The sequence below is a fragment of the Microcebus murinus genome, chromosome 4, assembly GCF_040939455.1.
Source record: "Microcebus murinus isolate Inina chromosome 4, M.murinus_Inina_mat1.0, whole genome shotgun sequence".
Classification (NCBI taxonomy): domain Eukaryota; kingdom Metazoa; phylum Chordata; class Mammalia; order Primates; family Cheirogaleidae; genus Microcebus; species Microcebus murinus.
Genome location: NC_134107.1, coordinates 29722396 through 29750013, shown reverse-complemented (window position 1 = coordinate 29750013; position 27618 = coordinate 29722396). Strand labels below are relative to the sequence as shown.

Here is a 27618-nt window from a genome sequence, read left to right as displayed (position 1 = left end):
TGGAGTTTTCCAGAGGCTACAAGACATTGGTATTGTAACAGATTGAATGCAGAAGCGGAAATGAGAATCCGGCTATTATCTCTTAAGCCAGACATCAAAGAGATTTGTAGAAATGAAAAACAGTACCCCTTTTCTTGCTATAGATACAGTTTACTTTTGGAAAACATAGCTATTTTTCATAAAAATATGTTATATATGTTAACATGTTATGAGCTTTAACAATTACTTTTAAGCGAATTAATAAATAACCAAAGATTTTCTCAGTTTTAGTTTCTAATTTGTTAAATATTAATAGATGCAACTCACAAAAACAAAAAGCCTTGAGGGCCCTTAATAATTTTTAAAAGTATAAAGGACTGAGTCCAAAAAGTTTGAGAGTCACTGCTCTCTAGGTATTTACTGTTTCTACTAGAGGAAAGAAACCACCCTGGAATGTGATCAAAAGATACAGCGTGTTTGTTTTTACTTTTTCATTTATGTGGGTAAATTGATGTCTACTGAAAAAAAATGAGGCAAAGAGATAACCCTTTTTATTACCCTTGAACTTCTGCAAAATTTCCCAAAGTGTGACCTAACGCAAATCACATGTTTTTACTTGTTTTTCTCCTCTGTAGAAGTTTCAGGGTGGCTGGTTCTAGGTTATATCTAGCCCTTGGAGTTTTCCAAGATGGAATGGCCACTTGGAGAGGGAGTGAGCAACTCTTCCCCAAGGGTTTCTAGCAGAAGCCAGTTGTCCCCTCCTTGAGGGGGTGCTCAAGAGGATTCCCGCGTGAGGCAGAGTTGGATGAAGTGACCTCTCAGGTATCTTTCACTCTGGGGGAAGCTGGCAGAGGAGAGAGTCTTTCCATTACCAAGTCCAAAGTCACGGGACTGAGGTTATAATGAACCGGCACACCAGGGGAAAAAAGAGAAAAGGGAAAAGACATTCTGTCAACGTGGGAGCAGTGGGCAGTCACCAAAGATTCCCATCTTCCCTTGGAGAACCAGCCAGAGGCGGGACAGAGAACTTGCTAGAGGATGCTTCCGATGGGAGGGCCGGCAGGGTGGGAGTGGGAATCGCATGTTCTCATTCTTGTGACTCTGACTCACTGAAACGGATCCCTCCCTTCCCTTTTTGGGGCCACTTTCCTCCACTTTTAGCACCAAAGTGCCGACATGCCTTTCCCCAACTTGTCTTTCGAAAATGTATCTTGTGAGCGAACGCCAAGATGCTTGGCTGTGCAGAGTGTAACACATCACCCTTGGGGAAGAAAAAAAAAAAAACACAACAAGGATATCCTGGGGACAATATCTTTACCCCACAGAGCAAATCTCCCAAGGAGGATGTTTTAGACATGGGGTAAGTAGCATGGACATTTGGGGGAACAAACGTTTTTCTACCACCTCTCACCGTGCCTGCTGTTTTAAAGAGTCATCAATTTGTGTGCCCTCCGTTCCTCTCTCCACCCATCTTTCCTTCTTCATTCCCACGTTTCCTTCTGCGAAAGGTCTTATGGATCCTCTGTTAGATCCCAGGCATTGCCTAGGTGTTGGGAATTCAAAGATAAATAAGCTGGTGTCGTTGATTTCATAATTTGTGGGTGGAGGCAGGTAAACTGATCACTGGACCATGCTCAGGCAGCTGCTCTCGGGGGAGGGTGTGCAGCCTGCAGCCTGCTGGGGGTGGAGGGGAAGAGCCTTCCTTTGACCCGGCTCCTGCAGGAGGAAGTGGGTGTTTCTGAGGGGGAGCAGGAGAACAGGCACCCCAGGCCCGGAGAAGCGATATGTCCAGGTTCACATGCGTATGTTGTCAGATCAGGACTGAAGCCTGGTTTGGCTTCGCAGCCTGCACCCCGCCCTGCATGCAGTAAGCGCCGCCTTTCCCAGGACCACGGGCAGCTCAGTGCGACCTGGCACAGGGCGAGGTGGGAGGCAGCAAGAGTGACCGGGAAGGAGGCTGCGATCCAGACTCTACACACCGTTCCTTTCATCATACCAGAAAACAGAAAAGGGAAGCAGACATTAACGGGCCAGGAGGAAAGTAAAGCCCAATTCTTTGCGGTGCTGTTAACTTGCATCCATGTCCCAAGTCATTTAACATATATTCATGGGGCCCCTGCCAAGTGCCAGGACAGACTCACTCCCTGCCCTCGGGGTGCTCATGTCTTTCTTCCCAGAGTAGCTGGGGACAGACCGACTGTGCTAACCGGAGTTCACCGTTCCTAGCTCACTGCCATTTCAGCAGAAGCTGTGGTTGCAGCCCCTCACTGCCTCCTTAGAAGGAAGCCCTTTTGCCCTTTCTGCTAACAAATGACCTGACTCATGTCATTCCTCCTTTCCTTCTTCCTGCCCCCTCGGCCAGAGGAGCCGCAGAGCAGTGAACTGACCCCCAGGCAGGTTTCCTGCAAGGAGAGGAAGGAGGGGCCCAGCGCAGTCAGCAGGAGTTGACCCATCTCTGCCAAGTTCGCTTGACAAAAGACTTTGGTACCCTTTACCTTCCCGCCTTTCTGTACCTGCCTGGCACTGGCTGAGAGTGAATGTACTCTTCCAGAAACAGCTGGGTTCAAGGAAAATGGCCCGCCCCTCCCACAAGAATGCAAAGAAACAATCGGCTATTAATTTTCAGTAACAGGAACCCCTTCAGCCAGGAAATCTAAATTGAACAGTGATTAAGTCATGCAAGCTCCCCGGCCCCACTGACTTTCAGGACTACAGATGGCTCTGCTTTCCTCTTAGAGACCATTTTTACCCATTTGGTCTTGGGAGGGTATTTCACTTTTAAACAAGCACCTGCATGTTCTTGTCGGGCAGCACTCTGTGGTGGTTAAGGCCACAGACTAGGGAAGCAAAATGTTCTGGTTTGAATCTAAGCTCTGCCATGTGCTGTGTGACTTTGGGCAAGTTACTTCACTCTCTGTGCCTCTGTTTCTTCATCCGTGAAATGGAAATAATAGTAACAGCACTGACCTCATAGGGTTGTTTCATAGTGGTAGGAGAGTTACTTGAGTTGATATTTGTGATGTTCTTAGAAATATGCAAAGGAAATACTTTCAAGGGCTAAATTAATAAAATAAATATATTTAATTATCCAACTGTGGATGGTGCTTGCCTCTGTCCTTTCCTTTTCTCAGGATGTCTGTCATCAGATAGAAGGAATGGATTTAGTAAAGAGGTTAAATACAGAGATTTGGGCTTAAATTGCCTCAGTTTAAATCCTGACTCCACCACTTGATTAGAGGTTAAGCTACCTAATCTCTCTACTCTTAAATTTCCTCATCTGTGAAATAGGCTGTAATTGTATCTATTCCTTAGCTTGGTCATGGGGAATGAGCTTTGTAATGCTCTTAGCATAGTGCCTACACTTGCTAAGTGCTCGATAAATTTTAGCTTTTGTCATTATCAGGCACTCAGAAAAAAGTGCCATATAAACGCAGTGATTTTTGAGTGCATGAGCTATCATCTGGCCAAAGCTAATGTACTGAGCAAATGTGGCCAGAGCCTCAAGCCAGCTCTCAAAGGCTGGCTGCGCGTTAGTGAGCGAACAGCCTGGCAGCTTGTCGAGGTGTGGAAGGATGCAGCTCTTCCGCGTTGCAGTCTTAGCTCCTCTACCTGCTAGACAGAGGTGTGATCTCGTGCAGGTCGACATCTCCAAACCTCAGATTTGTTTCCTCCCTCCCTCCTTCCTTTCCTTCCTTTGGTGAACATTTGCCGAGGGCCTGCTCAGTGCAGGAGGCCCTGTGTTAGGTCCTAGACAGTCCCCAACGGACGGTTCAGCGATGCCCACTCACATCACAGGCAGGCTGTAGGCTGTGAGGATTACACGGGTCACTGTGCGCTGGGGGCCTAGCTGGGGCCTGGGACCTAGTGTGCACTTGGTAAATGCCGGCTGCTCGTGCTAGTTTACTATCCACTGTCCTGAGATCACATCTATATTAGGTCTCGTTACCCTTTCCATGAAGGAGTTGGCTGGTCCTTACGATGAGGCTATTAGGCAGGACAAGGGGAATAATTGTTCAAGGTTACCCGTTTTGTTTCTGCAGCGGAGAGTGAAGCAGGGATATTTTTTTTCCTCTGTAAATTTGGGGTACTATCAGCAGACCAGTCATCCAAGAAATTAAAAAGCAGAAAGCAGAGTCTACTGAGTAGATTCATTTAATATCTCCCCTGATTGTGGGCCCTTTCCAAGCAAGTTTGACTGACATGGAATTAATTCATCTGCCTAGGAAAACGGTTCCCCAATTAAATACTGCAGAATACTATTTCCTCAAGCCGTGAATAGTATTCAACGAGAAGGAATTAAATTATTGAATGTTTCTTTCCTGCAGACCACCTCCAAGTTCTTAATATATCAATGCATTTTATATAGTGCAGGCAGTATTTCAAAAAAATCATTTGACTAAGAAACTTTTCTCCAGTAGCACTAGCGACAGCTCACAGTATTACCCCTTTTCAGGAACAGCGTGAGAAATGCCCATCTAGGAGATCAAAGCTAAAATTCGTCAAGGAAAGCCAGGCTGACACACCGAAACTCTGGTAACACAAATACTATGCTCAGAAGGAGAAGTGACGAGCAGACCAGAAAACTGCCCTAGTTAATGCCGGAGAATGAACAGAGGGTTCTTTGTAAAGGGCAGCCATGCACTCGGCTTGGCTTGGCTCACCTTGACTGAGTGAGACACTCGGCACTGTTAGGTGCAGGTGTTCCTAGGAAACAGGGCATCTTTGCTCTGTCTGCTTTTTGCTCCTGCAAAATTCCCCTCATTTCCCACATCCGGCAGAATACCTCCCTACAGTTGGTGGTTTGGATGAGAATATTTATCTTCCCCAAACAGTTCTGCAACTTCCTCTTCCTAAATTGGGAGGTCACGATGACTGAAGGTGGGAAAGATCTTAGAATGGGAAATAAAACCGTACAGTTTGTGGTTTATTGCTACCTCTGACAAGCTGTGCGACCTTGGGAAAGGCCTAAATCATTTCTTTTCACTTCATCATCTGTAAAACGGGGGTAATAATAGATCCCATTTCATGGTGTTGTCTGAGGGGCTCAGCTCAGCTTGCAGAGTGCCTCCTCCCACAGTGTCAGCGCATTTGTACGTCTGCAGTTGATATTAACGTCAGTTGTCATTGTTGTTTTTTATAGATTCTACGTGTGTGTGTGTGTGTGTGTGTGTGTGTGTGTGTGTGCATGAGAGGAGAGAGGAGAGAGAGTGCAAAAAGGGAGGAAGAGGGAAGTATCTGCAATGCTGAGAGTATAATGTGAATTCCATTTTGCAAAGGAAGATTTAGATTGAAATGGAAAACAAATACATTTCCTACTAACATCATCTCTTTCACCTAAAGAGATAATTTATAGATGTGATTCTAAGCAGAGAGTCCTAGAAACCAATATTACGAATTAATTACTGTCTTCACTTATACACTGGTCTCTGGAGAATTTAGTTAGCGTGAGTCAATCCCCAAAAGCTTACTTTGTATGGGATGCACCTTGTGGGTGTATTATGGTACCCAAAACACTAAATTAGTGCTTAGAGGGTTGTGTGATGGGCTTTGACTCCGAGAAAAGGGGCTCGGATTGCTCGGAGGGATTTATTTTTATTTTTAGGTTTTTTTGAGACAGAGTCTCATTCTGTTGCCCAGGCTAGAGTTAGCCTAGGCAATGTTAGCCTAGCTCACAGCAACCTCAAACTCCTGGGCTCAAGCGATCCTTCTGCCTAAGCCTCCTGAGTAGCTGGGATGCCCTGAGGGATTTTTGATCAGGTCTCTCAACCATAGCCTAGATGAACTATCCTGACCAAAGTTCTTTTGCAGTAGAGTTTAGAACTTCTTCTCTCTCCTTCTTTCTCACCATCCTTTCCCTTCCCCCTACTCCCCACAGCCACCCCACCCACAAAGATGAATAAACATAACACGTTCTTGCTTATCCCATTTGCCTTGTTATATATCCAGTGCAGACTACTACCTTATGGCATTATTCATGTTATATCTATGTGATTATGCTCCTTTTTCTTATTTTGCCTGTTTGTGAAGTGGGGAGGGTGTAACATGATGCTTCACTTCTAAGATTACTATTTTATTTCCATATTCTTGGACTACTATGAAAGTCTCCTTCATAGTCAACAGCATGCAGCAATGCAATACATATTAGAGTATAAAGAAAGGCTAAAACACATGCCAACCCAATTGGGGCTAGAGTAGAATATTAGGCTTTACCTTAAAGGAATCGGGATTGTTTATCTGGGGACAGAAACATTAATGGGTGATAAACACACACAAAGATCTCTTACTTTGAATATGGTGCTTGCTTATTTTTCTTTTGTCACTAAAAAAAAAAAAAGCATCACAATGTGCCAAACATTATGCCAAATATTTCACATAGCTCTCAAAATCCTCATTTAGGTCTCACGAAATCCCTGAGAAATAGGTAGTGCCTGCAACTGAGACTCCAACAACTGCCCCCAAATGGTACTACCAGAGCTCAGTCCAAAGGGGCCTCTTTCCCACAAGGAAACATTTATTGACTCCGAGGTTTGGCTGATGGTACTAGAAAGGATGACTGTTCTGGTCCAGATATCTGGGTTTCAAAGGACAACCTTCCCTGGACCCTGGACCTCACTATCTCAAGTATTAATCAAAGGGGCCTCTCACAGAAACCAGGCCCAACCGGGCTTCATGGGAGCCTGGACCAGGAACTTGGCACAGCGGCTCTCTCTGCGTCAAAGCAAACACGACAAAGTGAGCGAAGGGGTAAGGGAGTTCCGAGTGTGTGTGAGGGAGTTGATACAATAACGGAATCTAATCTGGGTGAGGAGGGAAGTGAGGACAGGGAGGGAGAGCAGCCGTGGGATAAGGCAGTGTATCCCACGGGCGCTGGAGATTTATGGGAGCCAGGATACTCGCGGGAGTGACCCGGAAAGACAGGAGGTGGTGGTTAGGGAGCGGGAGAGGGTGTCGCTAGGAAATGGCAACGTCAAGGCTGAGAGCAGATGAGAGCAGATGGCTGCCGTAGCGTGGGGGACAAGGTCATTGGCGCAGAGGGCAAGGATCTGAACCTCCAGGATATCGGAAGAATCCCTTCTTCCGATACTGAACTCGTTAAGCATTATGACAGGAGCAACATCCAAGAGAGTGACCATAGACCAGGACTGAAGCCTTCCAGGAGAGAGGGGGATAACCCAGGAGTCTGCAAGGACCACGACAAGGAGGGGTAGTGAGTAGAACAGTCTGACGGTCTGACGGGGATTTGTAGGGAGGCTCTGTGGTCCGGAAGTGACACAAGGAACAAGGAGAACAAACACTTCCCGCAAAGTCCAGTGATGCCAGGAGTGTGGGAGAGAAACCATCACCATTTGAGAGGATCTGGGGTGCCTCGGCGGAGAGCCAGCATTCACTTAGAACGGTGATTCTCAAAGTGTGGTTCAGGGACCCCAGGGAGTCTCTAAGACCTGTCAGAGACCCACAAGCCCAAAACTATTTTTATAGAAATACTAAGATATTATTCACCTTTTTCACTTTCATTTTCCTACAAGTATAGAGTGGAATTTTCCAAAGGCTACGTAATGTGTGGTAATGCAGCATATCGAATGCAGAAGTAGATAGAAGAATCCAACAGTCTTCTGTTAAGCCAGACTTTAAAGAGATTTGCAAAAATGTAAAACAATACCATCCTGCCAAATAATTTTTTTTGTTTTATTTTGGAAAATATAGTTATTCTTCATAAAATATGGTTTTATTATCATTTTAAACTTAATAAATTAATTTCAATTTAAAATTTAAAATACAGCCAGTATTGGTAGATATAACCCACACAAACACAAGCTGTTTGGGGTCCTTGATCATTTTTAAGAGTGCCCTGAGATCGAAATGTTTGAGAACCACTGAGTTAGGGCCTATGTTCAGAAAAGCAGTTAAAAGTATAGGGGATTTTGCTGGTGATGGAGTGTGGCTTCCAGAGCACACAACAAGAGGTTTTGGAGAATGGGGAAGGGCTGGGAGACAGGTCAGAAATGGGGGTGGAAAACAAGCAGATGGTGATGACAATTTAGGGGGGACTAAGAGAACCTTGAGCCCTGGCTTCTTGTATTGATGGGTAGAGACAGGGATGAAGGCCATAAGGAAGTTAGTCCTGATGTCCGAAAGGCAGAGAGTGGTGATGGGGCTGTGAGTGTTGCCAGGAAACCAGGAGCAGGTGGAGCCCGCTTCTGCTGGGGAAGGATGAAGCCAGGAGACCAGTCCTCTTACACAATGTGCGGGTTCCTTAGTCTGAATGCTGAAGGGCAGTCTGATTGGCACACCTCACCTGCTTTTTCGTGTCAGGTGCCCACGCCTAGGAACAGCCACCTGATACAAGTCACAGGATAATCCGCTGTCCCATCCTGCAGAGTCTGAGGTGTGTGATGGTTCCTGGAGAAGGGAGTGTGGTCTGGGCAGATGTCCCCCAATGCTACCTACAATGACCGAGGAAGATGAAAAGCCCCTTTTTAGATAATTTTGAGTATTTACTCGGAATGTTTCCCATTCAATCCTGTCTTACGGTGCAGAGATGGATTGTGTGCTGACTTTACATTGTGACACACATACTCGGATACATGGCTGGTCCTGAACGTTTTCCATTGCCTCTAGATGCAAAAGGCCTCCTGAGACATGGGTTGGGCAGTGCAATGTCAGCATTTTTTATCATGGCAGTGGTGACTTCCCACTGTGACTAAACTCCTTACCATGACCTACCATGTCCTATATGGTCTCACCTTGATCCATTTCTTGAACCTCCTCTTGTTCCCCTCCCCACCTGTTCGCTATGCTTCAGCCATGCGGGCCTTCTTTCCCCTCTAACTTGCCCAGCTTCCTCCTGAGTCAGGGCCCCTGTATTGCCCATTTCCTGTGTGGAACATTCTTCTGTTCCCATGGGTGCCTCTGTTCATTATTTAATTGTCAACTCCAAATTTACCTTCTGACAACCCTAGGTAAAGCACTTTGCTTTCTTCTGCTCACTCTAGGACCCTATTTTGTCTTCTTCACAGCACATATTAGTACTTGAAATGATCTCCTTTGTGTATTTGTTTTCATGTGCATTACTTGTCTTCTACTCCTGGATGGTAGGGACCTTGTCTTTCTTGTTGCATTTCTGCTATGTGATACCAGTAAGTGACCAGCCAATGTTTGTTGACCAACCGACTGACTTGGAATTGTGGGAGGCTGGAGTCTGGATTATCCAAGGAAAATTCATGTAGGACCACTAAATTTCTTTTTACTTTTAAGATTTGCTTATTCAGCCGGGCGCAGTGGCTCATGCCTGTAATCCTAGCACTCTGGGAGGCCGAGGTGGGTAGATTGCTCGAGGTCAGGAGTTCGAAACCAGCCTGAGCAAGAGCAAGACCCTGTCTCTACTATCAATAGAAAGAAATTTAATTGGCCAACTAAAAATATATATAGAAAAAATTAGCCGGGCATGGTGGCGCATGCCTGTAGTCCCAGCTACTCGGGAGGCTGAGGCAGCAGGATTGCTCGAGCCCAGGAGTTTGAGGTTGCTGTGAGCTAGGCTGATGCCACGGCACTCACTCTAGCCTAGGCAACAAAGTGAGACTCTGTCTCAAAAAAAGAAAAAAGATTTGCTTATTCAGGTTATTCTCAAGAGAGAATCAGATTGAAATCTCTACCAGTCCCTTTAGAATGGAGGGTGGCCACTCTGCAATACCACCAGACAAAAAAGACAGTACAAACCAACATACCAGAAATACCCCGTTGCTATGAAGAAAAGGATGAAAGGAACTAAAATAAGTTTTTTGTTTATGTCATCTAAAATTCTTCCAAAAAACAAACTCCAAGGTTCTCAATTTTTTCTATTGTGGAAGTTAAAAGGAAGGCAGAGGAGGGCAAGCTTTTTTCACTTGTGTGCTAAGTCTTCCTGCTGCACCAAAGGTCACTGATTTTACAGCCTGGTGTGAGATCAGATGCTGAGCATATTTCTCAAATGGTCCGTTTATTAGGGACGGTGCGGTGCTGTGGATGTGTATTGAGCGCTTATGCAAGTTCCATATCTAGATTGGTATTTATCATGAGTAACCACATGAACTGGCTTTATTACCTGAGCCCTGAGAATCTGCAAAACTGTGTGTTCTAAGGCCACACGTGCCTGGGAGATTACCTGGGCTGCTCCTCACAAGCTCCATAAGTTAACAAAAGATCTTGGATTTTTCAGGGCCTGCTTTTTTTCATCTTTAAAAATGAGAAAACTTATGGGTGGATATATGCTTTTCTTCATTGGAATACTTTTATGACATGGTACGAGATATCCAGGTATCATAGAAGGTCTGAATTGGAGGGTAAGACCTTGAACACCTAAATTTGGCAGATGTTTGTTTTGCACCTATTGTATATCAGACCCTTGAGGCATTAAATGCTATGATTCTGTAAACTGATTTTCATTATTATTTGGAGATGCAATCAGTTAATCAGAGCAAGAATGAATATAATGTACAAGGACACTGAATTGGTATCAGGGATCCCTGCCCTGTCCTTTCTTGCCTATGTATAACTTTGGACAACTCACTTAACCCTTCCTGAACTTAGTTTGATCAGGCTCTTTTTGGGGGTAGAAATGAGTAAGCACTGTCATGGGAACAAAGCAAAAGTAGAAAAACAGGCCTCCACAAAAGCAGGAACTGGAAGGTGGTATTGATCCCAAGCAGCCCTAGGAGGGCCTCTGCTTCTCACTGTCTTGATGTCCACTTGCTTCTTTGTCTACAGCTTCCTTTACCTCGGTAGTGCTCCAATTGTATGGTTCCGGGCAAGGTTTTGTTTGAAAAATGGATTCTCTTGCCAGGGGAAAAATGGTTTGAACCCATGCCACTCTGTTGCATAATTTCTGCCTGTTCATAGCTTTGGCCCATCCTAACTACGTGCCCACATCCCTTGCTAGCTGCATCAGGAGTGGCAGGAAAATGGGTGATCAGGCTGGGAACAAGAGAAGCAGGGAGTGGCTGGTATTGTGGCAAACTGGAAACTGCATGTTCTCCCTAAAAGGGAAAAAAAGTACTGCAGAGCTAGCCAATTGGGGCCATGTAGGCCTGCAGCAAGAATCTAGGTCTCTCAGATTTTTCAAGTCAAGCTGAAAACTCCATTTTGCATGATGTTTTCTGATTTTTAAATATTGGCATGTAATTCAAAAAATGTTAACACCATGAGGTTCAAACAACATATATCTAATATACATCTAACTGGTCAATAGGCAGCCAGTTTCAAGCTTCTAGAATCTAGAGTTCAGATATGTCATGACCTTTCAGCTTCTGCTCTGCTTATTAGCTGCGTGTGTGTGTGTGTGTGTGTACCTGTATGTGTGTGTGTGTGTACATCCACATTCCTGAAATAGAATCTGATTGATTGGCCTAGTGTACCTTTTGGGGCCAGAGTTTGTCACTGGGCAAATCTTTGGATGGACTGCCCGTGGGTCATGTGACCACCCTTAGGCCTAAAGGGGCTGCCTAAGGGTTACCCTTTCAGCAGGACCCTTGCTTGGGCCAACTTTCATTTCAGAGTCTGTGGATATGGCAAGCTATGTATCTGATATGTCTAATAAAGACCTAGAATTTCTTCCTCCATAAATTAATGTTTAAATAGAATGATCTATGCTAGCTTCTCCTAATAATAGTCTGTTTCTTAATTTTAAAAAGGCAATGTTTCATTGACATTTAGAATTTTGGTTAAACATTGGATGTTGACAAGCATAATGTATTGGCATTAATGGTCCTTAGAGAGGAGCTCTGATTTATACAGAAATGTTGGCTACTTTCCATTTTAAGAAAGTTCTGCTTACAAAATTAAAAACTCTTAGGGTTAGAAAAGACTTTAACCTCAGCAAACCTCTCTTCCTGTCCTTGAATACTTTTTTATGGCATCCCCACCAAGCTGGTGACCATTCCTATTTCATGAATGCTTCCCTTTACTAGGGAGTGCACTTCTTCCAGAAGCCTCTTTCATCCTTGGACAGGCCTGGTGATTAACTTTTTTTCTTATTGCACAATGCCCTGCCCACCACAGGCAATCAGTACAGCATATGCTAAATGAATTCACTCATCGATTCATTTATGTGGTATTTGCTGGGTGCATATACTATGTGCCAGACACTGTTCCAGGAACTTGGGCTGTATCAGTGAACAAAACAAATCTGTGCCCTTGTACAGCCAATGTTCTAGCCTGAAAGTAGGAGGCGGTGAGAGAGAAAGACAATAAATTAAAAAAAATAAATCATATAATACATTACAAGGTGATAGATGCTATGGGAAAAAAAGGTACAGTTGAGTGAGGGGGATTAGCAGGGAGGGGCAAGTTACAATTTTAAATAGGTGGAATAGGATAGGCCTTACTGAAGAGAACTAAAGGAGATGAGAATTAGCAATGTGAAATGGATGTTCCCAAACTGATCTCCCTGCAGCCACACAGAACTAGCTCCCTTTTCACTTCTCAGACTTGAGGGATAATAACAGTAATACTAAGACCTTACTAGCTTCTGAATGCCAGCAAAGATTCTACACACTCTCACTGTCTGAACCCATTAAATGCTCACAGCCACCCTAAGAGCTGTCTACTACTTTTATCCTCATTTTCATATGAGTAAACTGAGGCCCAGCTGAGTTAAATAACTTGGCTAATAACTTGAGGCTAGGAAGAGGAGGAGCTGGTATATACACCTTGCTGTTCTGGCTCCAAGCGTTAGTTCTTAAGCTCTTGGAAAAGCTTCCTTTTTTTTTTTTTTAATTTCAGCATTTTATGGGGATACAAATGTTAAGGTTACATATATTGCCCATGCCCCCCTAGAGTCAGAGCTTCAAGCCTGACCATCCCCCAAACATTGTATATCTCACTCATTATATTTGTATATACCCATCTCCTCCTCCCCCCTCCTACCTGCCTGACACCCGATAAATATTACTCCTATATGTCCACTTAGGTGTTGATCCGTTAATACCAATTGGCTGGTGAGTACATGTGGTGCTTGTTTTCCCATTCTTGAGATACTTCACTTAGTAGAATGGATTCCAGCTCTATCCGGAACAGCTTCCTTGAATACCTTTCTTAAGTTCCCTCCCTGCTCTTTGACCCCTTAAGATTTTCTTTCACAGGCCTGTGCCCAGGTGCCCAGTGATTCTTGGGATGAGATTTAAAGCCCTCCTGTCATTCTGGGGTTTCGGCTGAAAACCCTTTAGCTTTACCTAATATTACTGGACCAATGAGACACTCAGAGATTCATTAACCTGCAACACTAACAATATGTTTTGTAAGGTCACAGTGACCAAAACGAAAAGGAATTACGATCCGTTTTGAGATAAAAGGACACATACATTTTTTTTCTTCAGCAAATGTCACTGTGGTTTCAAAGCCTAAGTGTGATGTGTGATCAGGCAGCATTTTTAAAGTATTTCCTGCTCAACCATAGGGTGAAATTGTGCAAGCCAGTGAGTCCTGCAAACAGCTGCATCAAATTCTTAACACCTGCAAAAAAAAGTTTTAAAAATAATTTTACATTGTTTTTAATCTTGGGATTGGTTGGTTTTCTGTGGTTTTCAAACCCTGAAGGGCCCTCCAATTTATTAAACCTTCCACTGGAATGAGAACTGGGGACTTTTAAAAGAATTTTGCAAAGTTAAGCGAGAGACTTCACTTGGATTATATTTTCATTAATGCACTTCAAACAACTTCAGGAATCAGCCTGAGGACTTTTGAAAGAAAGAAGGAAAGGGAAAGAAAGACAAAGAAAGAAGAAGAAAGGAAAGGAGGGAGGGAGGAAGGAAAGAGAGAGAAAGAGAAAGAAAGAGATAGAGAGAAAAGAAGAAGGAAAGAAAGGAAAAGGAAGGAAGGAAGGAAGGAAGGAGGGAGGGAAGGAAGGAAGGAAGGAAGGAAGGAAGGAAGGAAGGAAGGAAGGAAGGAAGGAAGGAAGGAAGGAAAGAAGGAAGGAAGGAAGGAAGAAGGAAAAGGAAGAAAAGAAAGAAGGAAAAGGAAGGAAAGAAAGGAAGAAAAAAATAAAAGAAAGAAAGAAAAAAGTTTCAGGCACTTGTCCTGTATGCAGTCCGGCCTTATTTCTTTTAAATGAGCCCCCAGAACCACCTCTGGGCTTGGCAGAGCTCCCCTCCGTGGGGCAGGGGCGGGGGCGGGGGCGGGGGCGGGGGCGGGGCTGCGGATCTCATCTTGTAGGAGAGAAACGAGCGCGGAGCTCCCCTCACTTGGGGCATCCTCCCCGTGTTTTCTTAGGTTAAAGAGCTTGGATTTCCCGAAACTCTCGAACTGGATGTAAGTGCAGGGGCCCCCTCCCCGCTCTCCCGGACGGGTGAGAGTTGCAGGGGGTGAGAAATGGGATGGGGTGAAGTGGGGTGGGGGCCGTTGGAGAGAAACTAAAGCGTTGTGCCTGGGACAGGAAAAGTGGGAGGAGGAGGAGGAGGAGGGGGAGAAGGAGGGGAAGGAGGAGGCCGTAGGATGAGAGAGGAGGGAAACGTGTCACCAGCCCGGCCGTGCGCTCCGCGGCCGCGGCGTTCGTCGCCTGGCGCGGGAGAGGAGCGGGGCTGGACCGGCCGCGCGAGGGCAGAGCTGGGGCAGGAGGGCGGGAGGGGGAGCTCGGCAGAGCGCGGCGGCGAGAACCATCCAGGTCGCTCCTTTCTCTCCGGTGAGAAAACTTCCCTGGGAAGGCCGGAAACTTTTTCCTGGGCGCGCGGAGTCTGGGGCGGAGGCGAGTGGCGATTGTGCGCAGCTCAGGGTGACTCACGCCGGGGACCCCAAGGGGGTGAGTGGGGAAGTCCCCGGGAGGGGCCGGAGTCCTGGGCTCGGCAGTGGCACGGGATTAAGCAGGAAATCGCCAGGCACAATCTGGCGGGGCACTGCGGGACGGTTGCGGGCGGGCTGGGGAAAAGCGGCACATTTGGGGGGCAGGCAGCTGCGGACCCGCGCATGGTTAAGGGGGGACGTTGCAGGCGGGCATGGGGGACAGTGCTGGCGACCACCATGGTGGGGCGGGGAGCAAGCCGAGCTCCCGGGGGGGGGGCATTTAGGGTGGTTGGGGGACCGCTGTGAGGTGGGATGGGGGATGCTGCCGATCGTGCCACCCAGGCTGAGCCAGGAGGTTGAAAAAGAAAGTTTGCTTGTTTTTCTCTCTTGTTCTTCCTCTGCCGGAGGGGCAAATCTAAATAGCTGCCGCCCCTCGGGCGCGGGCGACTCGGCGCCTGCAAACGGCCGTTTCCCCGCCGTACCCCTGTTTGTAGAGGGGGGCGTGGGAGGGGAGGCTGTCACTGTCCCGCGCGCGGCTGCACCGCCGAGTGGGGCGGGCCGGGGGTGGCTGCACGGAAGCGCTGGGGCCGGCCCCCGCGGACCCCTTGCTCTGAGCCCGCGGCATCCCCCTTTCCGCCCCATCTCTGGCGCCCGCCCTCCATTTGGCGAGCTTTGCCCTGCGCCTCCACTGTGCGCACGGCGCGTGCTCCAGCGCGCAGGGGACGCTCTGCGACCCCCTCCCCACGGGCCAAGACCCCCCCTTCCCCACCCTCCTGCGGGATTTCCTAGGGGCCAGCGGCCGCCCGGGGTCAGACCCGGCTGCGTACTTGCGGCTCGTGCTTCCGGAATGGGCTCTGGGATGCCTCCCTGCGTGGCAATAGGGTTTTCCCCCAAGTTCCACCCAGCCCCTGCCCTCGAGCACAGGCCGCCGCCGCCTCTTCCCCCGCGGTGCCGGGAGCCCGCGTTTTGTTTGTCAGCAGTAAGGCGGTGAGTATTTATAGAGGCCACTGCAATCCTGCGGTGTGCAAGGTTTCAATTACTGCGATGCGCCCCACATGACCGAAGGCTCGCGCGCGGCTGCTCAGCTGCACGTCTGGCCCGGAGTCCCGCGTGGAAGCAGCTCTGGGCTGGAGTCTCCCGGCGTCCCTGCTTGGGCAGAGTTCAGGACCTGTTGCTCGAACCATACGTGCAAATTCAGGTGACCCATGCCAAGGACCAGAGCCGACGGATGGACCAATGGGTTGCCTCCATCCTTACACCTCACCCCCCACCTCCCCAAGGCACGCTCGCTGAGGAAGCCTTGAAGACTGCCCTTTTTGATCTCTCTTGGGTGATCCTGACCACCGTAGGTTTGCAGTCATGACATTTCATTGCCCTACATACTGCAAAATGTCATAGTGCTGAGCTCTGGTAAATTGCTTTGGGGTGGAAGGTGCTGTCACTGACAGCACGAAGAGGAGGGGAAATGGAGCTTGCAGAAACTAATTTAGCCACATTTTAAATTTAGCCCCTGGTAAAGTTCCCCGTAAGACTGAGGAGGTGCAGTGCTTCTCTCTGTCCAACCTGGCTGGTCGGTCTTCTCTGGTTGCAGAAATTGAGCCCCAGAATCTGATCACGAGTGCTGTTTAGAGCGGTTTCTGTAGAAATGTAGCCTTGCTAATAAAGGAAACAGTGCTTGGTCAATCTACAGAGTTGTCTTCAATTTTTCCAACCCCAGTCATTGCCCTTTCTGTGTTTCACTGAGGCTTCTAACAGCTGGAACCATTAATGTGTAAAAGAAGAAAGGTATGAGAAATAAGCACGTCTAACTGGCTTATTTCTCGGGGGCTTAGTTTAGAGTAGCTTGTTTCTCCGGGCTGGGACCTCATTCCTTTATTTATTTCAGAGGGTGAGGTTTCAGTAATGTTCTGTGTTTGAACATTGTAAAAATGTTTTCCTTATTTTAAAAAGGGGGAAGGTGCAAGCAACTCTTGAAGTCTTAGGATACCTTAAACTTTGCACTAGGAGAGTGTGATAATACGTAATCCCACCAAAACAATGGTGTAGGTATTATTATATACCCATTATATAGACGAGCCCACTGAGGTTCAGAGAATTTGGTATGTCTAAGGCCATACACACAGGGATGGAGCTGAGAATGGATTACAGGTTTTTAATTAACTACAGGTTTGTAGGCTGAAGATGTCTCTTTTCTTCAATTCCCCAGTTGTTGACTGGATCATTTTGTGGTTGATTAAATTGGTGGCTTTTTATTTCTTTTTTTAATGTTACAAAATGTCACAAAATGGGTCAATTATTGAAAAAAAGTCCTAATCTTGTCTTTAGAAAACTGTTAAACTATCTGAAAATCTCATGCAGATAGTACAGACCTAAATGTCCTCATCTTCACTTTGCTCATTGACTTAATATATGTTCAACTTTTGAGCCATTTCTGTAGAAAATTGAATTCAGCAAGGACTTTGTGGATTTCTTAAATTTTTTTTCTGATTTCTCTTTCCTAATGACTTGTAGGTATGCATGTGTCTATTTCTCTATGGTTATTCCTTCCATACTGCCCTTGTACGAGGTAAAATATACCGAAATCTTTTTTGAATTGCAGACTTTTTCCTTCTAGTCCTTTTCACAGAACTAGAGCAATATAGAATTGGTTTGAGAAATAGTGTAAGTCCCTCAGAAAGATCCCTACAATATCTAGCATTCGTCATTAAATGGTTGTTCTCAGAGTTGCCTCTGTGTACAAAAAATGTAAATGTGTTAAAAGCCATGCTTGTAGAAATATGATCCTTTGTTAACAAGCCAGTGTAAATTAATATCTCAGTTGCTGAAATCCAGGAATAAAATGTTTTATGGCTATCCTACAGGATATGGCATTTGGCATTTGGGAACAGAGAGAGTAGTACCCTGACAAGCAGAAGGTACTGTTTTACAAGGAAAGATTTTTACACTGGAGTCAAGAAGTGGGTGGAAGGCATAGAGGATTCGTGGTAGTGATGGGGCATCAACGATGAAATTGAGTTAATTCACATTTTTTCATCACCTAGAGATCCAAGGTTTATTTAGAAACTCACACAGTTAAAACAAATGGACCAACTTATTTATTGGGCAAGTACTCTGAGCCAGGTACTGCTATGGGAATGGTATTCAAGCCTCCCAACAACCCAGAAAGGTAGATATTATTTTCTCTATTTTAAGATGAGAAAGCAGAGGCACAGAGGGGTTTGTGAACTTTTCCAGGGTCACACAGCCATTAACTTAAGCCTCTTACTCTTTCCAGTACATTTTGATACCTACCCTTGAAGGCCTTCCATGAAGAACCTAGGGTCCCAGGTTCTCAACAAGGGCCTAGTGGTTCTCATGGAAGTTTCTGCATCAGAAGTCAGTGCCAGAGCCATGCAGGAACTCTAAAATGAGGGGACAGGAGGCAGGTGGACAAGGGTGCCTGACGGGATAGTCCTGGATAGCTCTGACCAGGGGTTGCTCCATGGGAGAAGGAGAGTGGCCCTGCAGATATTGAGAGTGTAGGGCATTACTAGCATTGACCTGGGAGGGGATGGCAGTTGACGTTCCAGATGAGGCTCCCAGAGGGGAGAGGCAGGGAAGTAAGTACCTCCACCCCCCTCGGAATGCCTTCTGTTGTGCTCTGTCCTCTTATCCTCCATATAAATTAGGGAGCCTGTGAGACTTGCTTCCATTTTAATTGGACTTGGCCGCAACCTCTCTCTCTTTAAATATTCTTTTCTTATGCTTTGCCAGTTTATGGCCTTTGTAGATCAATCCTTGGGTTTCATTTAGGGGAGAGGAAAAAAAAAGCAAAGGTTAGTGATTACCTAAATTGGATTAAGTTCTGTCTAGCAGCGTTTAAAGAAATGCTGCTTGCTGTCTAATTACCATCAACTAGGAATTTAAACGGTCTATTAAATTTAAGCTGACTTTTATTTTTTTTTTTAAACTCCCTGATATTTCCAGCTGTAATGTATTCTGGGATTTTTGAGGCTTTTATGTATTCTTCTCATGCGTAAAGGACATTCTCTGCCTCCCCCATTTTAAAACTATTACATTTCTGTAACAGGATAATAAATGATGCTGTTATACACAGGCGTCATTAAAGAGAAGAAGCTCAAAGCCAGGTTCAGCTGGCTCTGTCAGCCTCAAGAGCAACTTAGTTAACTGAGTTAACCCAGAAGTATTCTGGAGAGGAGTAGAACTCATCCGGATCACTCTCATTTCCTCGTTTGACCATGGCCTATGGGAAGACCTGGTAAACATCTACCCCCTGCCAAACAATCCATCATTATTATTTGCACAGTTTATTTGGCAGATAACTATATATTACATAAAATTCTGTATTTACCCATATGTTAATCTCTCTAGGCTTTCTTTCTCTCTCCCTCTCCTCAATTTTGAGGTATAAATATAAGATTTCTCTATCACACATATCAGTATTCTGGTTTCGCTGTAGCTGGTTGCCAAATGCCAGCAACACCTAGTTTCTTGCTCTCTCCTTTCTTTACTTGTTATAGAACTTTCTCCAACTTTGCTGGTTCTTTTTGACACAGGCTGCGATCTTCTGTGTTTTGTTGAAGGCATCTTTGACGGCAGTTGGGTTTCCAGCAAATACTAGGATTAAGGCACGATGTTGGACCGCTTCAGCTGTTTAGGAGTATGTCGGCTTAATTTGAGCCTGTAATATTATTATAGCCAAAAGAATTTGTTTTTGTCTTCTTCCCAAGGACTGGGGGCAAACACCCACCATTAGCTCTGACGTGTGTCTGTGTTAGCCTGCACTGAGCTGCCTCAAACCCTGTTACAACCTGCTCGTGACCTCAGCTGCGTAAATCCTCGGGGTAAACCCTTTTTACGCTTGCTGTTTAATTCTGCATGCTTCTTTGGAACTGGTTTAGCATCATTCCCCAGAAGTCTTTTGGGGAGATTGCATCCACTCTGCTGTCCTGTTGGAGAACTCTGCTTCGTCATGCTGGCTGCCGGGCGCCACCACGGTGGGGGCTACTTTCCTTATAAAATTTAGGGGGGCAGCATCCGTGGGTAAACACAGTAATCCTCTGTGGTGCTGGAGATAATTTTTTTAAACAAATTATTCACCAATAGGACAGTAGACCCCTTTCAGGCTTCATGACAGCCCCCCACCCCAAAGGTCGGTATCCTCTTTTCAGAGAGACTGAGCTGTTGAAAGAGCCCATGCTTTGCTCCTAACTGGCATCGTGGAGTTTTCCTATCTATAAAATAATGAGATTGGCCCACCACGGAGGTTCCTTTCTGTTCTAAAATTCTGTGGTTGCCAAGGAAGCCGGTCGAAAGCTGTGCTCCTCAAAGTGTGCACGAGTCACCCGGAGAGCCTGGTAAATGACAGAATCCGAGTCAGTAGGTCTGGGCCGGGGCCTGAATGTCTAACAAGCTCCCGGGCGATGTTGATTCTGCTGATTCCCAGACCACAGTGTGAGCAGCAAGGCACGAGGGTCTTGATCAGGGCTTCTCGACCCTGGCCCTTGATGCTTCTGGCTGGGTGATTCTTTGCCGTAGGGACTGCTCTGTGCATCCTGGGATGTTCAGCAGCATCCGTGGCCTCTGCCCACTAGATGCCCCTAGGACCCCTCACCCCCCGCCCCCACAGTTGTGACTACCCAAAAGTATCTCCAGGTAGAATGTTCCCTGGGGAACCAGGGGTACCACATCACCCCTGGTTGAGAACATGAGTCTAGACCAGTGTTATCAAGGCTGGTCGTACATCAGAATGACCTGGGGGATGCCTAGAAAGTTCAGATTTATGTCCAGACATCAGGCAGAAGGAATGGGAATCACCAGGAGGGGCCGGGATAGCCCGGAGCTCTGCTTTTTGAGATTCTGGAAAAGTACATGTCCTAGAGTCCTGGTGGTGTCACTCCACAGCTGTGGGACCACAGGCAAGTTGCTTAAATGTTCCAAACCAGAGATTCAACACTTATACAGCAGGAGGAATAATAGTGCTTACCTCCTAGGGTTGTTGGGGAAAAAGTGGGATGACACGAGAAAGAGCTTTAGAAACTGTAAAGTGCTGTGCAGGAGTTAGTGGTGAGTGTTATACCACAGGCCTCTGGAGTTTTACTAGATTGGTTCAATTACTACATTTATTTTTACCAGGACTGTATTCATTTTCCCTTGGGCCTGGCTCTGCAGCCTTCACAATATCTCTCTTCATCATTCCTTTGGCTCTCACAGTCACAAGCTGTGTACATTATTCTCTACTCACTCTCACGCAAGGGTCTCCAACTGGCAGTCTGTGGGCCAGACTTTGGCATCGGGCATGTATTGTTTGGCTTGCATTGTATTGAAAAGTTGGAAGAGTTGACATCTAAGCTCAGGTTTCCAGCTTTTTTTTTTTTTTTGAGACTGAGTCTCACTCTGTTGCTCTGGGTAGAGTGTAGTGGGGTCATCACAGCTCACCGTAACCTCAAACTCCAGTGCTCAAGCGATCTTCCTGCCTTAGCCTTCCGAGTAGCTGGGACTACATGTGCTGGCCACCACGCCTGGCTAATTTTTTCTACTTTTGGTATAGACGGGGCCTCATTCTTGCTCAGGCTGGTCTTGAAGCCCTGACCTCAAGTGATCCTCCTGTTTCAGCCTCCCAAAGCGCTAGGATTATAGGCATGAGCCATCATACCTGACCTCCAGCTTTTCTTTAACAAACCAAAAGAAGATGGAGGATGTTCTTTGGTTTGCTGTAGTTCCTACCTGACCCTCTAACCTTGGTCATGTTCTCTGTCTTTGCCCCCTGTAGGCATTGAGTTTGCCATCCCTGCATTAGACCTTCCTGTTTTTTCTTTAATCATTCTCTTTTATTATTATTATTGGTAAGAGCCATATCTGACTTGTCTTTGTGGCCAAGGTAGTAGGTGCTCACTAGATAGTTGTTGAAATGGAATATTTTCATCCTGTCCTGGTCTCTCTTATATAAGGCCTTGAATACACCTCGATCTTCTAAAGCTCTTACCCATGAAAACTTGTTTTTCCTTCTCAAAATTTCTTTTCCAGTCTCCAGTGCCCATATTCTCTAGAGTTATGGGCAAGGAAATGGAGAACGTATAGTTTTCAGTTGACCTTTCATTAGCTTTGCCTTGTAGCTCTAGAAGATGATTTAACTTCTCTACCTCAATCCTGTCTCACCTGCCCATCTTCAGTTATAGCTGTATAACTGAAGTATCCAGTTGCCTTCGTAGTATTACTTTAGATATTTCCTGTGAGACCTTGAGCTCCCAGGGACAGATAACTTTATTCTTCTTTGCCCCTATGGATTCCCTTACGCAGACCCTAGCACATGGTGGATCTCGTAACATTTGGTTGCATTAAATGGACTTGAATGGGACTCAACACCTCCATGAAGTGATCGTACCTGGATAGCCCCATCTACTTTCTGATCTTTTATTCAGCATTCTTTATACAGGTTATACTTCCTGGGAAGAGATTTCCCTTCCCTTCATCTGCTTTTCTTATGAAACAGCATTTCATATTATTTCTGCAGTGAGAGAGTGGAGCTAATTTTTAACAAGTAGCACATTTTAATCTAGAGCAAATTTTCCCACACTTAAAAAACTCTTGCTGGCTGCCAGACCGTGGTTTTTGACTGCCCGCTTGCCCGCCAGGGTTTTATATATGTTACATGTCAGCAATGTAATTGCTCACGTAATGGTCAGTCTTAGCTCCTGCCTGTGTCTAGACATTTGGGCTTACCGTGTGGTAGGCACTGCAGAATCACCCTGGATGGCATTTATGGGCCACACCCAGACCATTTACACTCCAAAGACACTTGATACTTAATGTGGACTTATAGGTGAGTAAATAAGTTGTGGGATTATTTCCCACAGTTTTGCTTAACTTGTACCACTGAAGGGCATTTTTCTGGTGATCGTACGGTGGTTTGCAGGCCATGGTGATGATGACGTGATGTGATGATATAATTACTTGTAGGTGCATCGAAATCTTCAGTGTTCTGAGTCCTGTCGGCATTTAGAGATAAACACTTGAGTGTGCATCCTGTTTCCTTTAGTGTTTACCGTTGCACAAAGTCAGACTCCCGGACTCTTCTGTCTGTGCTCGGTTTCCAGTGGAGCGCTGAGAAAGCTGTCTCCTGCTTCCTGTTGTGCCTTTTCCATAGTCCACACTTGACCCTTAACATCTTCTTGTTTGTAGGAGTCCGTGTCCGTCCTTGCCTGGCTTTTGTCTCGTAAGAGTTGTGAAGGCTGGTCCTTAATCAAAACAAACGTGCTGTGCCATGCGCAGGCGCCTCTCCGGTGCCTTGTTTGGAGGCTCCACTGCCCAGCAAACAGACCCGGTTTTCCTCACCCACGTGGCCCAGGTCCACGCCCCTGTGGACGGTAATGCTTAGGTGGACCCGAGATCAATCAGCAGCAAAGGCAATTTTTTCTGGTCTCTCGGAAACAAAAAGCTGCTCCTCCTGGGGGCTTGGAAATCCATCTTTCATTCCATTATTTAAAAATATTTCCTGGGGGCCTTTGATGTCCCCAGCACCATGCTCAGCACCAGGGTATGGCAGTAAACAAGACAGAAAAGGTCTTTGCTTTTAAGGAACTTCCATTCTGTCAGGGCTTGTTAGATGCAGAACCAGTAGACAGACACAGTGACTCCAGCTCTCCCGGTGAGGGCCGGAAGAAGCCAAGCCTCCTTCCCGGGAGGGACAGAGCGTGCTTGCTGCCAGGACAAGGTAAGAGGCTGTCGGGGATGTTCGTGAGGGGAAGTGAGTGGCCGTCGGTCACTCGGCTCTGTGTGGGGCAGGCACCAGCGTTGTTTAAAACAGAGGGCTCAGGAGCTCAGACTCTGGGATCATGTAGGGTTAGACTCGTGGTCCCTCTTACTAGTCTTCTCCCTTGCAGTGAGTGACTCCGTGTGCTTTTGTTTCTTCATCTGAAAAATGGGCCTCATGAAACCTCTACCTCATTGGTTTAGGGTGGAAATTAACTGAGATAATACAGTATAAACAGAAGCTTGGCACCGTCCTGACCACGTGGCATGGCCAACCTCTGATCATAGTTGATATTATTCCAATCAGCAATAATAATGATAATAATAGTCATGGCAGGCAATTGGTTTGCCAAAGTGCTCCCACTGCTCTTGAAAATGTACTTCTGACCTGGTTTCCATGCAGTGGGCTGGGTGGAGTGGGGGAGGGGAGGGTCTCCAGATCTGGTTTCCTCTGCTGGCTTGGAGGGTCCTGCCCGCTGCGTGTTGCCTTTGGCAATACCTTGGGTGGTGCTGCTGGCCTGCCCTGTGTCTTTGAGGAGTGCGTCTGGGTGAGCACATAATACAAACGGGTGCTTGTGGCTCCAGGGAGGAATCAGTGTGGGGCGAGAATGGGATAAGACAGAGAGCGGCTTAGTTGAGAGGCTGGTCGGTGAGATGAGGCAGTAGGTGGGCGTTGAAACATCGGCGGAGGGCTGGCCGTGGGTTTGAGCTGTGTTAGGGTCTGAGCCCCTGCCTAGGCTCTCAGAGCTGCCCACTGTGTGCAGCTCTCGAGGGTAGGGGCTGAGTGCGTAGCCAGAGATGCTGGAAGAGAGTCCTGGCTGTCTGCTGGGCCAGTCCCCCAGTTAACTGGCAGGTCAGCAGCCCCAGAGAAGCGAAGTGACTTGCCCAAGGCCCCCGCAACTGCTTAGCGCAGGTCTACTTGACACCTGGTTAGGCCCTGGATAGAAGGTCTGAAAGGCTTGTGTTTGTAGCTGTGATGGGTTAGAATAAAGGTCACAAACCTACGTATTTGCCACCAAAAGAGCTGGTTGGCCTGTTGCATTAGTTACCAACACCTAACAAATCAGGTGATTTCACATTTTTAAAAATCTGGATTTTTGGCTTCTCTTGGGAAAAATCAGATCTCGCAAAGCTGGGCTTGTATCCTGAGATGGCAAACCCCAGATCCTCCTTTAGCCTGAGCAGGAACTGCTAGTAAAACGACTTGCTGTGTCTGCCAGTCTGACTCATTGCGACGGTCCCGGCCTGGTGCTTTTGGCCAGGTTGTGAGGCATGGTGCAGAAATGGGTTCTTCCTTTCATCTGCTTTTCCTACAAGTGTTTACTTCCTGGCCCAACTGTCCCCGCACAAGGCAGCTCCCTGCTGTGGAATAAGTGCTGATCAAATAAATTCGTGTTGAATGAATGAACCAGCTGTCATTAGTAGACCCTGACTTGAGGTCAGAAGCTAATTTTGAGTCCTGACTTCCTCCTAACAGCCCAGTAACTTTGAACACATCATATAATCTTCTTTATATTTTGGTTTTCTTTTTTGGGGTGGGGGTTGGGAGAGTCACTGTTGTCTTTATTTATTTGAATCAGTAATGCATTTTCATGTTTCAAAATTCAAAAGGTACCAAAGTGCTTGTAGGGAAAAGACTTCCCCACTGTGTTGCTGCCACCTAGCTCCCCGCCCTGGACCAAACAGTGTTGTCAGTTTCTGAGTTGTCCTTCCAGAGATACTTTATGCACATGCAGGAAAATATGTAAATGTTCTTTTTCATCTTCTTTTAATGTATGTGGTAGCATAATATAGACACAATTCTGTGTTTAGCCTTCTGGTTCGAAGCGGCCCTTAGAGAGCGCCCTGGTCTGTGCATAAAGAGATTTCTCCTTCTTTCTTAGAGCTGCATAGTATTCCATTGCATGGGACACCACGGTTTACACATGGCCAGTCCCCGCTTGCTGAACGCTTAGGTTATTTCCAACCTGTTGCTGTTATAGAGAAGGCTGCAGTGAAAACCCTTGTTACATAAGCCACTTGTGTGCCTGGAGTAAAATTCCTGGAAGTATTAATAGAATTTCTGAGTCAAAGGGGATGGCCTGCGTCATTTTGGTAGATCTTGTTGAATTTCCCTCCGTAGCAGTTGCCCCAGATTTCTTCCCCGCAGCAGTGCGTGTGAGAGCCCGGCTCCCCGCCCTGCTGCCCATCTCCCCGTGAGGGCTGAGGGTTTTGTGAAGAACACATGTTATATAAAGCTGTTAATGCTAGCTACAGCTTTTTTGGGCCCCAACTGTGCCAGGCCATGACCTAGGTCATCTCCTTTTCATCTTAACAGCACCGAGATAAGCATGGTGTTCGTTTGACAGATAAGAACGGTGAAATTCAGAGCGTGTGGGGAACGTACCCAGCTAATACGTTGCAGAGGCTGGATTTGAACCCAGGTTGGTCAGATTGCAACACCATGGTGTTTGCACGTGGTGTAAATTGCCCATGTAATTTTAGGCGTCGGTATCCTGAGGTGATGCTACGGTTCCTGTGTTTTACAGCAATAGCAGCGCCTTCCCTCATTCAGAAAATGTCTGTGGAATGCCCACTTCACTCGGCACTGTGCTGAGCCCCTGGGGACATCCCTGAGAACACGACAGACACAGTGCCTGCCCTCGTGGGCCTCACAAAACTATCACAAATAATTCTGTGGTTGTTTATTGGAGTAGATGTGACAGGGCTACAAAGAAGGTGGGGGGGTGCTCTGTGGGAGAGGGGGACCTCATCGGGGGTGAGGGGAAGGAGGACCTCTCTGAGCCAGGGAAGGATGTGTGGTGTGAGCCTGGAGAAGTGGCTGGGAAGTATTTCCTGCAGAGGGCACAGCACGTGTCAAGGTCCTGGGGCAGGGAGGAGCAGGTGGTAGTAGAGGGAATGAAGGAAGGCCAGTGAGGTGGCTTGCAGAGTGGCTGGAGGTGAGCCTGTGAGGATGGGATTTGTGGATATTTTATTTTATTTTATTGAGACAGAGTCTCACTCCATTGCCCTGGCTAGAGTGCCGTGGCGTCAGCCTAGCTCACAGCAACCTCAAACTCCTGGGCTCAAGCGATCCTCCTGCCTCAGCCTCCCGAGTAGCTGGGACTACAGGCATGCGCCACCATGCCCGGCTAATTTTTTTCTATTTTTGATAGAGACGGGGTCTCGTTCTTGCTCAGGCTGGTCTCGAACTCCCGAGCTCAAATGATCCACCCGCCTCAGCCTCTCAGAGTGCTAGGATTACAGGTGTGAGCCACTGCGCCCAGCCTGGATTTGTGGATTTTAGGAGTCCTGGGAACTGTGTGACCTTAGACAAGTTAAACGATTGGTGCTTCCATTTCGTTCTTTGTAAGCTGGGAACGGTAATGGCACCTACCTCCTGATGGCTTTAAGACCAATCACAGGCGCTTTCAGGTGGTTCTGAGTGCTACGTATGAAATGCAGGATGCATCTTAACTCATTAAACATGGACACACATGCAAGAGAACGTTTCCCCCAGATGTGATGCGCTCTGATCTTTCCTGTTCTATTAAAGGTGGAGACCCTGTCTGTCCACTTTTTAAATGCTGAGATAATACAGGTCGAAGGTAGGCTGCACCGTTGGCACTCAGTAAACGGTGCTGTCGTTGTCATCGCCGTCATTAGGAAGATCATTCCAGCTGTGATGACAGGATGGCTCGGCTGAGTTAAATGATCATTGTCTGAATCCCGGCCGCGTGGAAGGACGGTGGGTCTTCATTTCTGTGCTCATGACCCACAGAGGGAGTTCCACCGTCTTCCTTGTTTTCCTGGGAGCGGGCTGCTTCTCGTTTTCCGGGCGGTCACATCAGACCTCGTGGCTCAGTTTTCTTTGACTTCTTTGTTATTTACGCTCAGAATGGCTTTTTCCTGGAAGCCCCAGAGTCATTATAAGCCACGCAACTTCTTTATTTTAAGTTGTTGGGCCGTGATTCTACTTCCCCTTTCAGAGGCAAAGGTTGGAGCCCTAGTGGAATTCATTTGCATTTTCCACTAAGTGCACCCTCTGCCTTTGCCCCCGTGGCCCCGTCCCGTGACCTGGCAGCTGTGAGCAGAAAGTGAGATGGCACATTTCTTTTTCTCCAAGGGACACATTCTGGATCCTGGGTGTGAACATTTGCA

The 27618-nt window shown here is 46.7% G+C and overlaps 1 protein-coding gene across 2 annotated transcripts in view; it reads left to right on the top strand.

Moving 5' to 3' along the window:
* Window positions 1-14167: 14167 nt before the first annotated feature.
* PRR5L (proline rich 5 like) overlaps window positions 14168-27618 on the top strand; it is an 86656-nt gene continuing 73205 nt past the window's right edge. Inside the window, exon 1 of one of the 2 annotated variants that reach the window (XM_012738740.3) lies at window positions 14168-14259. The gene's annotated coding sequence lies outside the window, so the exon portion shown is untranslated. Of the gene's footprint in view, window positions 14260-14532; window positions 14630-27618 lie in introns of those variants that run through there. The other variant, XM_012738741.3, reaches the window with a different exon arrangement.